Raw genomic sequence first — 12,742 nt, forward strand, 5'->3', positions numbered from 1 at the left:
ATATATATATATATATATATATATATATACCGTATATATATATAGTACAGATCAAAAGTTTGGACACACCTTCTCATCTCTAGAACAACTATTAAGAGGAGACTTTGTGCAGCAGGCCTTCATGGTAAAATAGCTGCTAGGAAACCACTGCTAAGGACAGGCAACAAGCCGAAGAGACTTGTTTGGGCTAAAGAACACAAGGAATGGACATTAGATCAGTGGAAATCTGTGCTTTGGTCTGATGAGTCCAAATTTGAGATCTTTGGATCCAACCACCGTGTCTTTGTAAAAAAGGTGAACGGATGGACTCTACATGCCTGGTTCCCACCATGAAGCATGGAGGAGGAGGTGTGATGGTGTGGGGGTGCTTTGTTGGTGACACTGTTGGGGATTTATTCAAAATTGAAGGCATACAGAACCAGAATGCCTACCACAGGCATCTTGCAGCGGCGTGCTATTCCATCCGGTTTGCGTTTAGTTGGACCATCATTTATTTTTCAACAGGACAATGACCCCAAACACACCTCCAGGCTGTGTAAGGGCTATTTGACTAAGAAGGAGAGTGATGAGGTGCTACACCAGATGACCTGGTCTCCACAGTCACCACAGCTGAACCCAATCGAGATGGTTTGGGGTGAGCTGGACCGCAGAGTGAAGGCAAAAGGGCTAACAAGTGCTAAGCATCTCTGGGAACTCCTTCAAGACTGTTGGAAAACCATTTCTGGTGACTACCTCTTGAAGCTCATCAAGAGAATGCCAAGAGTGTGCAAAGCACTAATCAAAGCAAAAGGTGGCTACTTTGAAGAACCTAGAATATAAGACATATTTTCAGCTGCTTCACACGCATTTCATCCCACATGTTTTAATCTATAGTTTTGATGCCTTCAATGTGAATCTACAATTTTTAGAGTCATGGAAATAAACAAAACTCTTTGAATGAGAAGGTGTGTCCAAACTTTTGGTCTGTACTATATATATATTATATATAAAAAACCTTTTTTTAAAATTTATTTATTTATATTGTAATTATCAAGAAAGATTTATCTGAGGAAGGAGAGGTGATCTCTGAAATGAGTAGTAAAATCACGATTTAACCATTACTGCTGACCATCTTCTTATGACAGCACGGGAGTCCACTTCTATTTGACCTGTGTGCAAATTATAGTCAAATTGTATTTTTGATGATTCTGTAGGTTTGGGAGTTAATTTTGAGTCCATCTTCTACCTGAAAAGGTACAACTAGCTCATCTTTAATAACAACAGGCCATAGCTTTAGTCTACCTCAGGGGTCTCAAACACGCGGCCCCCAGGCCGCATGCGGCTCCTCAGGCGGCTTTGTGTGGCCCCCAGGCCCGTGCCTCTGTTCACTATCGCGGCAGGTGCAGCAGCCGCAGCCACTGTCTGCGCTGTATGTCAGATGAATGTATTGCCGGCGCTGCGCTCAGAGTCCAGGGCTCTGCGCTCTCGCACCGGCAATACAATCATCTGACATAAATCACTGACAGTGACACTGCCCCTGCCGCGATAGTGAACAGGGGAACGAGCCTGGGGGCCGCACGAAGGAGAGGTGAGGCAGCGGAGGGAACGCGGGACAGGTGAGAAGAATGGTGGTTTTATTTTGTGTGTGTATGTGAAGGACGGCTTAACCCCTTAGCGACCTATGACGTACTGGGTACGTCATGGCTCCCTGGTACTTAAGGACCCATGACTACAGTTGAGCGCGGTTCGAGGTTCGCCAATTTCATATTCGAGTGATTTTGGGGGGGTGTTCTAGATCGAACTAGAACTCGAGCTTTTTGCTAAAAGTTCGGCAGCTCGAGTTACGTTTGAGAACGGTTCTATCAGCAAAAAGCCTAGCTAATTACTAGCTGGCTTTTCACTGTAATAGTGTGAGTCACTCTGTGATTCACACTATTATCTAATTTCAGCGTACAGTGTGCGGGGGAGATGGGGTTTAGATCTGTGTTGCTGAGAGAATGCTGATCGCAATTTTTTTTTTCTTCTTCCCTAAGTGCGCGTGTAGTGGGGCGGGCCAGCATGTCAGCCAATCCCAGACACACACAGGTAAGTGGACATTTTGCCAGACAAGCAAGGGCATGTGTCATAGGTTGTGAATGTCACATGTCCTTGCATTATAAATATGGCCATTTTCCCTCACGGCGCAATTATCTGCCTTCTGCGTCTGGGTGACAGTCACCGCTCACGCAGCTCCTGTCGCCGGTCCTGCTGTGTACGCTATACACACAGCGCTTTACACAATAGGGACAGAAGTTTATTTCAGCCCTTTTCAGGGCTCATTTTCTCGGGCTCAGAGCCATAGGCAACAGTCAGGTCCGTGGAAATGCTGTATACAGCTTCAGATAACAGCGTCTGCGTACCTAAGCTCAGGGAATTCCGTGCTGCATTTCACCATTAGGAGGGATAGAAAGTGAGACTTCTTTTCCTCTACACTGACCCACAAGACGGCCACTGTACCCTCCTGCCCATTTTTGTAAAGCTATTTTAATACCAAAGAGTGCTGCCAGTTAGTGCCATCCAAAAAGTGGCTGCTATACTCCATTAGTGTCCTACTGGTGCCAAGTATTTTCCAGCACCTCTGCATTGTACCCTGCTGCCCTTTTTTGCAAAGCTATTTTAATAGCAAAAAGTGCTGCCAGTTAGTGCCATCCAAAAAGTGGCTGCTGTACTCCATTAGTGTCCTACTGGTGCCAAGCATTTTCCAGAACCTCTCCATTGTACTCTGCTGCCCTTTTTTGCAAAGCTATTTTAATAGCAAAGAGTGCTGCCAGTTGTAGGGCCATAGTTGCATTGTCAGGGATAGTCAGTGTTGTTTCTTCAGCTGTCAATAAAGCTAGACCACCTCTGCAATCTACACCACCTCTCAATTTTTGCTACCACATTTTAAGTGGCCAATCTTGTCGCTAACAAAATGAGTGGCAAAAGGACAGATGCTGGTGGAAAGGGGAACAGGCATGTTGTAAAAGGAAAAAAAGTTTGTGTCCGTGGGGAAGGTGGGAAAGCTACATTAACATCTGCTGAAGATAGGCCATCTTCCAGCAAAGTAAGATGTCTACTACTTTCCGTGGACAATCTGATGTGCTCCCTTTTTTACGGAACAAAACAACTGGAACAAAGGTAGATGATGCACAAAAAAAGCACATGCTTGAATGGATCTCAAGTGCTCCAACAAGTGGCCTCTCCTCCACCTCCACTTCTAAATCCAAAAAACAACAGTCCTCTGAGTTGTCATCACAATCACACTTGCTTTCTCCCAGCTCTCAAGTCTCCACCCGCCTTGCAGAGTATGGTGTAACAGAGATGGCTGAGTCTGCAGAGCTGTTCAGTCACACTATAGGCTGGGAATCAGAGGTCTGCTCCCAAGCTACAGTGAGTACAGGCCAGGAAATGGTCTGCAGTGATGCCCAGAAGCTTTGTGACTCAGATTCAGGCCCTGATGACAAAGTTTCTGAGCATAATGTAGACCCTTATTCACAAACTGTAACACCTGTTGGTGGAGACAATGAGGAGCATACTGATGACGATGAGACACAGATACCAGATTGTGATGACAACTTAAATATTCGGTCAGGACAGGAAGAGGCTAGGTCTGAGGGCGAGGGGAGTGCAAACACAATGCTTGATGATGAAGTTCTAGATCCCACCTACTGTCAACCCACAGTCAGGCACTCGAGGTCAACAGAGGCGGTGGAGGAGGATGCAACTGACGACAAAGTTACCTTGCGCCTTCCTGGACAGAGGAGGAGTACTGGTAGCACGTCTATAACTGCATCCTCAGCCACCACGCTGCCTCTGAGCACCAGTCGGGGTGGCTCAGCAGGTCGCATGTCCTCTAAGCCTTGCCTAGCCTGGTCCTTTTTTGACTTTGCAAAGGATCGTCCAAATCATGTGATCTGTAAAATTTGTCGGGAATCTGTAAGTAGAGGCAAAAACCTCAGCAGTTTGACAACTTCTTCCATGAATCGTCACATGAATAACTATCATAAGTCCCAGTGGGAAACTCACTGTGCTGCAATGCGGCCTAGTGTAGCGGGCCAACCACCGCCTGCCCCTTATAGTACATCCGTGCGCTCTTTATCTTCTATGACTGTGGGGACAGCTCGCATATCTGTTCTTCCACGCAGACCTTCCACCTCTTTAACCACAACAGGCAGTTTGCTTGGCAGGTCGTCAGTTGGTTTGGGAAGGGAAACAAGTGCGGGTGTACAGCCCTCTCAGACATCGATAGCACCAACTTTGGATGAAGGCAACATCATGTCTCTGCCTGTAATTTCCTCACAAACCTGCATTTTTCCAGGGACACACTACTCACCACCGTCTCCACACAACAGCCAGATCTCTGTCCCTCAGATGTGGACAAATAAAAGGTCATTTCCTCCGAACCACGACAAAGCTAAGAGGTTGACTTTATCCCTCTGTAAGCTCTTGGCTACCGAAATGCTGCCTTTCTGCCTGGTGGACACAGCGGATTTTCGAGACCTTATGTCCGTCGCTGTGCCCCAGTACCAGATGCCCAGTCGCCACTACTTCTCTAAGAAAGGTGTGCCTGCGCTACACCTGCATGTCGCACACAACATCACCGCTTCCTTGAGAAACTATGTGTGTCAACGGGTTCATTTCACCACCGATACTTGGACGAGTAAGCATGGACAGGTACATTACATGTCGCTGACTGGGCACTGGGTAACTATGGTGATAGATGGAAAAGGGTCTGCTGAACAAGTCTTGCCGTCCCCACGACTTGTGTGTCAATCCTCTTTCTGTCTTAGTTCCTCCACTGCTTCTGCCTCCTCAACCTCGTCTAGGTCCTCCACCTCCGCCCCAAGCCTGCCTGGTCAGGCCACCAGCGTTGTAACTGCGCACAAGGAATCACGCACACCTCATTACTATGCTGGCAGCAGAGCGCAATGGCATCAGGCGGTCTTTAGCTTGAAATGTCTTGGAAATAAGAGTCACACAGCGGTTGAGTTGTGGGCAGCTCTGGAGACCGAATTTGGTAAATGGTTGTCTCCACTCAACCTGCAGCCAGGTAAGGCCATGTGCGACAATGCTGCAAACCTGGGTGCGGCCCTTCGCCTGGGCAAGGTGACACACGTGCCTTGTATGGCTCACGTGTTGAACCTTGTTGTCCAGCAATTTTTAACACACTATCCCGGCCTAGATGGCCTTCTGCACAGGGCACGAAAACTGTCTGCTCACTTCCACCGTTCAGGCGCCGCAGCTGAGCGACTTGCATTGCTCCAGAAGTCTTTCGGCCTGCCGGTTCATCGCCTGAAATGCGATGTGCCGACACGCTGGAATTCGACTTTCCACATGTTACAGCGACTGTGGCAGCACCGCCGAGCATTGGTGCAATACGTCATGATGTATAGCCTGGGCCAACAAGATGCAGAGGTGGGGCAGATCACCCTGATGGAGTGGTCTCAGATCAATGACCTATGATCCCTTCTGCAAAGTTTCGACATGGCGACGAATATGTTTAGCGCTGACAATGCCATTATCAGCATGACAATTCCAGTCATTTACATGCTGGAGCACACGCTAAACACTATTCGGAGTCAGGGGGTGGGACAACAGGAAAGGGAGGAAGTACAGGAGGATTCATATGCGCGAAGGATACCAACATCTACAAGGTCCAGATGTTAATCATCACCAAAGCGGCAGGCATGGGACGGTGGGGGAGAGGGATCAACAAGGGCGCATGGTAGCAGGCAAAATGTGGAGGAAGGTGCAGGAGAACATGAAGAAATGGAAGACGAACTGTTCATGGACATGGAAGACTCAGCAGATGAGGGAGACCTTGGACAAATTTCAGTTGAAAGAGGTTGTGGGGAGATGTCAGAGGAAGAAAGCACGGTTAGCACCTCTATGCCACAAACCCAGCGCGGACTTGGTCCGCATGGATGCGCAAGACACATGAGCACCTTCTTGCTGCACTACCTACAACATGACCCTCGGATTGTCAAAATTAGAAGTGATGATGACTACTGGGTTGCCACACTATTAGATCCCCGGTACAAGTCCAAATTTTGTGAATTAATTCCAGCCATAGAAAGGGACGCACGTATGCAGGAGTATCAGCAAAACTGTTACTCGATCTTAGCTCAGCTTTTCCACCAAACAACCGTGCAGGTGCAGGGAGTGACTCTCCCATTTGTAACTTGACAAACATGGGACTGTCTCGTCATCAACAGTCTTAGGCTATGTGCGCACGTTGCGTAAATACATGCAGTTACGCTGCGCTTTGTAGCGCAGCGTAACTGCATGCGTCCTGCGTCCCCTGCACAGTCTATGGAGATTGTGCAGGGGCCGTGGGCACGTGGCGTTTTAGTGCGCATCGCTTCAGCTACTGCCGAAGCGCTGCGTAAAAAGGAGTGACATGTCACTTCTTTCCTGCGCTTTGCCGGCAGCTCCTGCTCTGTCTATGGCAGGAGCTGCAGGCAGAGCGCATGGAATCGGCTTCACTACGGACATTTCTGCAGCGATTTAAAGCGCACATGTGCTCTTCAGATCGCTGCAGAAATTTCTGCAGTGAACTGTACGCAACATGCGCACATAGCCTAACTGTACCAGCAGCATCGTATCTGGTGCTGGTAACAGCAATTTTATTGAATCGTTTCATAATTTTTTTAGACCATCCTTTGCAAGGCCACAAAAGACAAGAAGTCTGACACATAGTCAATGGCTGGAGAGGATGATACAGGAGTATCTCCAAATGAACATCGATGCCATGACTTTGCAACTGGAGCCTTGTTCATTTTGGGCTTCAAATCTTGAAAAATGGCCTGAGCTCTCCACTTCCGCCTTGGAGATCTTGTCGTGTCCAGCTGCCAGCGTTGTCTCAGAACGTGTCTTCAGTGCTGCTGGGTGTGTGCTGACAGATAAGCGCACACGTCTGTCCAGTGACAATGCGGACAGACTAACGTTCATCAAGATGAACAAGTCATGCATCCGCAAGGACCTTACTACCCCTGTGTCATCCTGGGGTGAGTAAAGGCTTGTGGATTTGGAATGTGCTTGATGCAAATGTACCTGTCAAGTTTACAACTGGGGCCCAAGTGCTGCCACTGAAGGGGTGTCAGTGTGGCCCAATTTTTGGAAAAAAAGGGAGACTCCGCTTCGAGTAAAGGCTACTTTACACACTGCGATATCAGTCCCGATATCGCTAGTGTGGGTACCCACCCCCATCTGTTGCGCGACACGGGCAAATCACTGCCCTTGCCGCAAAACATCGCGCAGACCCGTCACACATACTTACCTGCCCGGCGACGTCGCTGTGACCGGCGAACCGCCTCCTTTCTAAGGGGGCGGTCCGTGCGGCGTCACAGTGACGTCACTGAGCGACCGCCCAATAGCAGCGGAGGGGCGGAGCTGAGCGGGACGAAACATCCCGCCCACCTCCTTCCTTCCGCATTGCGGCCGGGAGGCAGGTAGGAGAGTTTCCTCGTTCCTGCGGCGTCACACATAGCGATGTGTGCTGCCGCAGGAGCGACGAACTACATCGTTACTGCTGCAGTAACGATAATCGAGAATGGACCCCCATGTCACCGATGAGCGATTTTGCACGTTTTTGCAACGATGCAAAACCGCTCATCGGTGTCACACGCAGCAACATCGCTAATGCGGCCGGATGTGCGTCACAAATTCCGTGACCCCAACGACTCCGCATTGGCGATGTCGCAGCGTGTAAAGCCCCCTTTAGCCTTGCTTGCAGTTTTTCTAAAAGTGATCCATGATGAACAGATCTAGCATCAGCAAAGACTTTACTACCTACCCCGGTGCCATCCTGGGGACGGTTAAGGATGGCATATTTTTGAATGTGCTTGATGCAAATCTACCTGTGAAGTGTACAACTGGGGCACACGTGATGCCACTGAAGTGGTGTGTGTGTGGCCCAATTTTTGGAAAAAAGGGAGACTCTGCTTGGAGTCCGCTTGCTGTGTTTTTAAAAATGAGCCAAGATGACCAAGTCTTGGTTTAGCAAGGACTTTGCTACCTACCCCGGTGTCATCCTGGGGACAGTTAAGGCTGGCGTATTTTTGAATGTGCTTGATGCAAATCAACACATCCAGTTTGCAGTTTGCAACTGGAAAAAAGGGAGACTCTGCATGGAGTCCCCTTGCGGTGTTTTGCATGATTTTAGAAGGGCATGCCATGCCTTTATCTGTGTCGCTGTTTTGTTTTCGCATGAGAATTTGTTCTTGTCACTTTCCCATGTGTTTGTGTTGTCTTGCGAGTTGTTTTTCACCTTTTGGACACCTTCGAGGGCGTTTTCTAGGTGTTTTTATGTGTTTGTGATTGCACCCCATTGTTTCCTATGGGGTTTGAGCGGTTCGTCGAATGGTTCGCCAAACCGAACTCGAACGCGGCCTCTGTTCGGCGAACCTAACTAGAGCCGAACCACGACTGGTTCGCTCATCTCTACCCATGACGTACACAGTACGTCATGGCGAAATCGCGGCCCCGGTGGTTGCGATCGCTTTGGAAGTACCTTAGATACGGGGAGGAGGGGACCTCTGCCTGACCTCAGGAGGGGTGGTGTTTCCTCCCCGGACCTACAGAGGCTGTGATTGGCTGATAAACGCCGCTCAGCAATCACAGCCACTGTAATGTTTCAACCATTGAAAATGGTTGAAACATTGAAATCCAGCCAAGATCAGAGCAGCTTTAGCACCGGTCATTGGCTGGAGCTGGGTGACCTCTGTTTCACCAGCCCCCTGCTCTGATTGGAGAGACCGGCCTTGTGACCGATCTCTCCAATCACTGTGGATCTGGAGCCGGAGACCGCTCCCCTCAGCTTCACTCCGGCGTCTGTGGAAGCGGAGGAGAGCAACCGGTAAGTTATAGCTAATGCCCCCTTTCAGCCGCCACCGCTGCCCCCCCCCATTACTACAGGATGGGGACAAAGTGCGCACATTACTATGGGATGGGGATAAGGCTGGGAACATTACTATAGGATGGGGATATTACAAGGATGGCCACAATACTATTGGATGGGGACAAGGTGGGCACAGTACTATAGGATAGGGACAAGGTGATCACATTACTACAGGATAGGGACATTACTAAAGGATGGGGACAAGGTGGGCACATTACTATAGGATGGGAACAAGGCTGGGGACATTACTATAGGATTGGGACATTACTATAGGATGGGGACATTACAAGGATGGGCACAATACTATTGGATAGGGACATTATTACTATAGAATGGGGACAAGGCTGGGGACATTACTATACAATGGGGACAAGCTGAGCACATTACTATAGGATGGGGACAGTACTACAGGATAGGGACATTACTACAAGGGGGCAAGGATGGGAAACATTACTATAGAATAGGGATAAGGCTGGGGACATTGCTATAGGATGGGGACAAGGTGGGCACATTACTATAGGATGGGACAGTACTATAGGATGGGGACATTGCTACAAGGGGACAAGGATGGGGAACATTACTATAAGATGGGGGACAAGGATGGACACATTACTATAGATTGGGGACATTTCTATAGGATGGGTACCAGGATGAACACATTAGTACAGGATGGGCACATTACGATAAGATGGGGACAAGGCTGGGGACATTACTATAGGATGGGGATAAGGAGGGGCACATTACTATAACATGGGGACAAGGATGTGTACACATTACTACAAGATAGGGACAAGGATGGGGAACATTACTTTAGGATGGGGACAAGGATGAGCACATTACTGTGGGATGGGGACTAGGATGGGGCACAAAACTACAAGGGGACAAGGATGGGCACATTACAACAAGATGGGGAACATTACTAAAAGATGTTGGTCAAAATTTCTATATAGTGCTAATTGTAATGCCTGCTTTACACGAGACGAGCTATAGTGCGATGCATCGTCGGGGCCACAGTTTTCATGACGCATATCCGGCATCGTTCACGACGTCGTCTCGTGTAACACCTCCGAGCGACGCAGTATCGCTCACAAATCGTGAGTCGTGTACTCGTCGCTCAGTTTCAAAATATTGTTTATTTAAAATGGCGCCGGTTGTTCATCGTACCCGGGGCAGCACACGTTGCTCCATGTGACACCCCGGGAACAATGAACTCAGCTTACCTGCGTCCCGCGGCTCCCGCCGGCAATGCTGAAGGGAGGAGGTGGGCGGGATGTTTACGTCCCGCTCATCTCCACCCCTCCGCTTCTATTAGCCGTCGGCTGTGTGACGTCGCTGTGACGCCCCTTCAGGAAGTGGACGTTTGCCGCCCACAGCGAGGTCGCACAGCAGGTAAGTACGTGTGACGGTGCTTTAACGACTTTGTGCGCCACGGGCAGCGATTTGAAATCGCACGATCGGTCGACTCGTGTAAAGCAGGCAAAAGACTTAGTTACAAGAAAGGAATAGAATGTAAAAAAAAATAAATTTTATATTTAAACAAAGAATGTGCACATTTGCTATAATAAACAATTTTTCCTTAGGATAGAAAGCTGTCAAATAACTTTACACACCTTAATAAAGGGTGTTGATATCCTTAGGCAACAAACTCCCTCATTACACAAATAAACATCATCTGCTATGCTTCAAGCCAGTGAGCATTCAAGCTTGGAGTGGTAAAATGTGCATAAAAATTCTGACATGGTCAAAATACTCAATTGCCTAATAAATGTGAACACATTGTAATGTCTTTGCTTGCTCTTATTGCTGACTCCTGTCTTCGTCTGCTGCTCAGTACTGCACTGCATACAGGAGAAAGCAATGTGACTATATGGATGTGGCACAGAGTGCGCTATAAGGCTATATGTGCACGTTGCATCTTTGTGGTGATCAGAAAGATGCATGTTTTTGGCCCCCAAAATGCACCCATGGCAAAAACGCTGCATCTGAAGCTCACAGCGAGTGCCACAGAATATGACTCCCCACTGTGCGCTTCATGCAGCAACTGAAGTGAGCCACGCGATCAGCGGTGACGTCTCTCAGGTGATTCGCGGTCACAGGTGGAGAACTATGTCCGTAGCTAACCTGGGCGACATCACCGCTGATAGCACAGCTAGTTCAGTCACTGTGTGGAGCTCACAGCGGGCAGTTTTGTTCTATGGCGCTCACTGTGAGCTTCAGATGTAGCAGTGGTGGAAGTGTTGTGGGACCTTGTGTGGATTACGTCAGACCTGTAGGGGTGTTTTTGGGGTTAATAAAGTGGGGAAAAGGGGTTGCTTTTTTGTCTTATCTCAAGTAAAGGATTTTTTTGGTGTTTGTGTTTATTTACTTTAACGTACAGATTTGTGATGGGAGTGTCTCACAGATGCCTGCCATCACTAATCTAGCACTCAGTGGCTGCTCTGGGCTGCTATTAACATGCTCATTAAAGATGCAGCCCAAAAAAACTGCAACGTGTGCACAACAAAAGTGAAATCTCAGACTTTGCTGGGAAAGGAAATGCATGCAGTTTTGGGACCAAAACTGCACCAGAAAAATGCGGGGAAAAAACGCAGCATGCGCACAATGCCTGAATAAACAAATGACTATTACTGTGGAGATATAACGGTACTGAGCCTGTTGGCCTTGTCATGAGGGCACCCAAGTTCCCTTATTTGCATACTTAAGACTTTTTTATGCTCACTAAACCAGTAAAAGCAACACTACAAGTGTGAGTTTATAGGAGCTAAGTCTCCTACATACCAGTACAATTGGTTTAGAAGGTACAGACTCTCTTTAATACTGACACACAGCCTGTTTGACCTTGCTTATGGCAGAATGTAATAGGCCACGAAAGCCAAAAAACACGCTGCCACCTTTCTCTATATGAAGTGGTCAGGTTAAACCACTAGGATTAATGCTTGTACTGACTCTGGCTGTTGATGCATGGGGTCAGTTGTTAGTTATGCTATTCTCTTGTTGGAGGTCACGCAGTCACTGCTTCTGTGCCAGTATGATCACCATGACGTAACCATATTTCATACTGCCGGAACTCCTTTCCAATAATAACATAGAGTATTTTTGCATCCAATGTTGGGAATGGATTAAAAGCTCATTTAGTTGAATATGTTCTCCTGTAAAATCAGGATAAATCCCTAGATTAACTCACATCTAAAAAATATTAGATTATATAAGCCATAGCAACATCTGGTGGTAAGTGTGACGAGATGGACTCTATCAGAGCCTAGCATGGGTTAAATTTCTTAAAATTCAGCCAGACATGAAGATAGTTTGTTTATAGATGGGGGATAAGCCCCTCATTGTTTCTAAAAGACTCTTGGTGACTCATGTAATTTCCTTGGCTAATGAAGGTCAGACACCCAGATAAATCAATTATGCGAACTTCCCATTGTATTACTAAGTGAATTGCTAGATGTGATGTAACTTAGCTGTCTCTCCCTTGTCTCTGGATATTTTGTATACGGCTTGAAATCTAGCCAATAAGAGCCCAGTCTTATCCACTAATTGTGAAGACCCCAATGGTCTCAACGGAGAGCTCAGGGGTATAGAAAGGAGGACTATCCATTGCCCAGGTAGACTCTTGCTACATGCTACAAATCTAGGACTTTGCGGATTTGATTGGCAAGCCATAACCGAACCTGGATTATAATACTATATGGACTTCAGCATTGAATGCAAGGATTCGGCTGTGATATCAAAGACTATCCAAAGAAGGAATCCAGCTTGGGACAATCCAGTCACCTGACTACAGGCTTTGTGGTCCTCAGACAGCTTCCTAAATCTAGCGTTATTCCTTTCTTGATGGGTGCC

The 12,742-nt window shown here is 47.7% G+C and overlaps 1 protein-coding gene across 2 annotated transcripts in view; it reads right to left on the bottom strand.

Annotated features, from left to right (window-relative positions):
* CAPN9 (calpain 9) overlaps positions 1-12,742 on the bottom strand; it is a 378,590-nt gene that overhangs the window by 43,618 nt on the left and 322,230 nt on the right. The window lies entirely within an intron of this gene.

Source organism: Anomaloglossus baeobatrachus, chromosome 8 (genome assembly GCF_048569485.1).
Source record: "Anomaloglossus baeobatrachus isolate aAnoBae1 chromosome 8, aAnoBae1.hap1, whole genome shotgun sequence".
NCBI classification, from domain to species: domain Eukaryota; kingdom Metazoa; phylum Chordata; class Amphibia; order Anura; family Aromobatidae; genus Anomaloglossus; species Anomaloglossus baeobatrachus.